This window comes from Sapajus apella, unplaced genomic scaffold (assembly GCF_009761245.1).
Source record: "Sapajus apella isolate SASKATOON/1434 unplaced genomic scaffold, GSC_monkey_1.0 scaffold2, whole genome shotgun sequence".
Classification (NCBI taxonomy): Eukaryota; Metazoa; Chordata; class Mammalia; order Primates; family Cebidae; genus Sapajus; species Sapajus apella.
Window position 1 is genome coordinate 79,546,555 of NW_022436942.1, and position 4,028 is coordinate 79,550,582.

Sequence of the window (4,028 nt, forward strand, 5' to 3'; positions counted from 1 at the left end):
GAGGCCGAGGCAGGAGGATCACCTGAGGTCAGGAGTTCGAGACCAGCCTGGCCAACATGGTGAAACCGTGTGTCTACTAAAAATACAAAAAATTAGCCAGGCGTGGTAGCATGCGCCTGTAACGCCAGCTGCTCTGGAGGCTGAGGCAGAAGAATCGCTTGAACCTGGGAGGTGGAGGTTGCAGTGAGCCAAGATCGTGCCATTGTACTCCAGCTTGGGACACAAGAGCGAAAATCCATCTCAAAAAAACAAAACAAACAAAAAGCAATATAAGATGCTCTGATTTAAAGGAAAATCTGAAATATCATTTGCCCCAAATCCCCAGGATCAGGAAATGAAACGTTTGCCATAACAACAAGAAGAAAGCATGCTGAGGAGGGAAGGTCACAGGTGACCCTCTGCAAATTACTCAGCCTCTCTGAGCCCTTCCATACAATGAGTTGATAGAATAATGGTGATTCTGTGGCCCATGTTAAAATTTGGGCCAGCCTATAATCCCAGCACTTTGGGAGGCAGAGGCGGGTGGATCACGAGGTCAAGAGATAGAGACCATCCTGGTCAACATAGTGAAACCCCGTCTCTACTAAAAATACAAAAAATTAGCTGGGCATAGTGGCGCATGCCTGTAATCCCAGCTACTCAGGAGGCTGAGGCAGAAAAATTGCTTGAACCCAGGAGGTGGAGGTTGCAGTGAGCCGAGATCGCGCCGTTGCACTCTAGCCTGGTTAACAAGAGTGAAACTCCGTCTCAAAAAAAAAAAAAAAAAAAATTGGGGCCAAAATGCCTTCAAAACACGCTTGGCCTACCCCACTTGGCCCGGTCCTTTCCCCTGAGAGTGGTGTCTGGCCACTCATCTTCCATCTAGGATGAGGTTCTCAAAGAGGAAACCCCCTTCTACTGTACAAAGTTCCCTCTGCTAGGTCATTCCGCCCTATGCCCTTCCCCTCCTACTCCCACCCAATCTCTGATTTCTGGCCCATCCTTAAAGGCTCTGCACAAATGACACCTCCTTCAGGGGGCCTCCAGATTCACACCAGCCTGAGATTTCTCCAGAACCCTCAATGCCCTCTGCTCCTACCATTGCAACAGGACTCATTTCTTATGTTTTTCTTCAGCAGTGGCGCTTCTGGCATTTGAGCAGGGTGATGCTTTATGTCGTGGCCCTGGACACTTTAGCGGGCATCCCTGGGTCCTGCCCGCTAAAAGCCAAGAGTGCTTAGCATCATTTTTTTTTGAAGAGTTTATGCATTCACAGTGACGGACTTAGCATCATTTTGACAACCAAACACACTTTTCCAAATCCTTGTCAGGAGGGTGGGGCCACCCCCATGAGAACTAGTGCGTGGTTATTAGTGACTATATTTGCCAGCCCACTAGGCAAGTCTCAGGACGGGCAGTACTACAGACCCTGCATAGAGCTGCATCGGCAAACAGTGATTTAGTGAGAAAACCAAACAAGCACCTGGGCTCCTCAAGTAGCTGAGGGCAGCCTTGCAAGGGCCTCTGCTCTAGAACAGGTGGCAAAGCACAAAGGTTCTAAGGCCTGACATGCCTGCATTGGCTGTGTGACCCTGGGCAAGTTGCTCAACTTCTCTGAGCCCTTCCATAAAATGGGGCTAAATCCTAGCAACACTGCAGGATTTCTCTAAACCTCAATCTCCTAATCTCTACAATAGGGCTAAAATTCCCTGCTTTGTAGGATTTGGTAGGCATTAAATGAGATAATGCACGCAAAACAGTACAGAATCTGGCACACAGCAAGAACTCAATAGATGTTAGTTGTTAACATTGTTATTATTATTGTCTAGGGCTGGCAGGTGGCTCATGCCTATAATCCCAGCACTTTGGGAGGCTGAGGTAAGTGGATCGCTTGAGGTCAGAAGTTCAAAACCAGCCTGGCCAACGTGGAGAAACCCTGTCTCTACTAAAAATACAAAAATTAGCCAGGCGTGGCGGCGGGTGCCTGTAGTCCCAGCTACTGGGAAGTCTGAGGCATGAGAATCGCTTGAACCCGGGAGCCGAGATCATGCCGCTACACTCCAGCCTGGGCAACAGAGCGAGACTCACTCTCAATAAATAAAAAAACAAGTAAGTGTTATTATTATCCAAGTTAGGGGCTCATCAAATTATGGTTGTTACTCTTCATTACAAAAATGTGTTTCGCGTCCTCATCACAATGCCTGCTTCCTCCACAGGAACGGTATACGAGCCGCAGTCTGGAAGGGGATCTGGGGCTCACCCTAAAGCTGCATTTGCGTGTCCTGCACACTATTTATTCTGAAACTGCACGTTTTTGTGGGGTGATTAGGGAAGAGGGCGGCTGACTCCCCCAAAGCCCTCCCCTTACTGCAGCCCCCGCCTCCTCCAAGGAACAAAGGAGCTTATGGGGACATAAAGCCATCCTCTTCTCTCTCCTCTGGAGGCAGAGCTAGGGGAGGGGAGTGGTTAACGGCAGCACAGCTCTAGGGCACCTGAAGTTTCTGTCCCCTGCGTGGGGACTCCCAACACCAGGCTGGGGAAGGTAAAAGTTGCCTTTAGGAAGATGGACACTGCAGGTCCCATGTGGAGGCCAGGTACCCCTCTCTTGCTGATGGCACTGAGATGCCCTCCCCAAAGCTCCATCCCTCCCCCTCAACCTTCTGAGGGAGATAGGAGGGGCACCAAGTGAGAGCGGCCGGGGGGCCGGCTGGCAGAGCTGTGGAAGCACCCCACTTCCTCAACTGGGCAGTGCAGGGGCTGGGGGAAACCCAGGAAAAGCTCAAGGCTGGGTGGGGTGGCACCCCAGGCACCGAGCCCCAATGCTGAGAGGGGCTGGGTCCAGCGTCCCTGAGAGTCAGGCGGACACCTCTCTGCATTCACAGCATACTGCAGCCCCGAGGTGAATTTAGGTCAGAAGGACCAAGCCTGTGAGGCTCCGGCTGAGAAAGGAGGTGCGGTGGGGGTGGTTAAAGGGCAGACCGAAGACAGCCAAAGGTCCCCTAGGTCCCCGCAACTGCTGGCCTAGGGTCCTGCCTCCTGGTGTCCAAGCCACTAGGGCCTGGGTTTGCCCCGAGATAGGCAGGCTGCGGCGTGGGGGTGCCCGAAGTCCGCTGGTCCTCTCTTCCCGGGAGCGCTCCAGGTTTCCCCACCTGTCAAACGCGAGGGGATGGGCCTCGGCCGCCTCCACGAACCCTGACGGCCCCGGCCCCCAGTGGCAGCGGTTCCAAACTCCAGGACCGCCCCTGCCACCCGGACAGGGCGCGGCCCAGCTGAGGAGGCCATCCCGAGGCCCAGAGCGCCCTGAGGACGCGGGGGAAGGGGTGTCGGGGACCGTGTCCCTCCACGTGGCGGGGCGTGGGGTGGCGCACGTGGGGTCCCTCGGCGTTAGGAGCCCCAGGCCAGCTTCGGGGCTTTGTGTGTCATGCAGAAGGCGGTCCCCCGCCTTGAGAGGGAAAAGGAGCCGGCGCCCGGCGCCGCGGCGGCTGCGTCCCCAGCCCTGGGCCCGACTACCGCCAGCTCACCTGGGCTCCGCGCCGCCGCTGCCTCTCGCGCTCTGCGCCCCCGGCTCGGCTCGGCTCGACTCAACTCAGCTTGCTCTGCGCGGCCGCGCGCTCCTCTCCTCTCCCCGGGTGGCGGGCGCGCGGGGGGCGGGGGCAGGAGGAGCCGCCCGGCTCCGCTGGGGCGCGACGCCGCCCCGGGCAGCGCGGGGATTGGCCACGGCCGCGGGAAACCCGAGCGCGGAACCGCCCGCGCCCGCCGCGCACCGCCCCCTGCGCGCCCTCGCCCGCTCGACCCCGTGACGGGGAGGAGTGGGGTGGCGAGAGCCTGCGAAGACTAAAGTAGTGGCGAGGCGGCGGGCAGGGAGAAGAAAGGAGGAGGCGAAGAGCGGGGGAAGGGAGGCCCGGCCGCGAGGATCCGAGGCGGCGGCGGGGAGAGCCTGGCGGGGCGCAGAGTGCGGGAGGGGGCGCCGTAACTTTGTCCTCGCTCGCCAGCGGCGCGCACCTGCCCAGGTTCTTCCCGCGGCGCCCTCGAGCGGGCCGCTCCGGCAG

The 4,028-nt window shown here is 57.5% G+C and overlaps 1 protein-coding gene across 5 annotated transcripts in view; it reads right to left on the reverse strand.

The window, feature by feature from the left end:
- The window catches only part of CAMKK2 (calcium/calmodulin dependent protein kinase kinase 2), a 64,416-nt gene extending 60,801 nt beyond the window's left edge, over positions 1–3,615 (reverse strand). For 4 of the 5 annotated variants that reach the window (XM_032242137.1, XM_032242148.1, XM_032242125.1 and 1 more), the window contains exon 1: positions 3,501–3,615. The gene's annotated coding sequence lies outside the window, so the exon portion shown is untranslated. The remainder of the gene's footprint in view (positions 1–3,500) is intronic. The other variant, XM_032242115.1, reaches the window with a different exon arrangement.
- Positions 3,616–4,028: the final 413 nt, after the last annotated feature.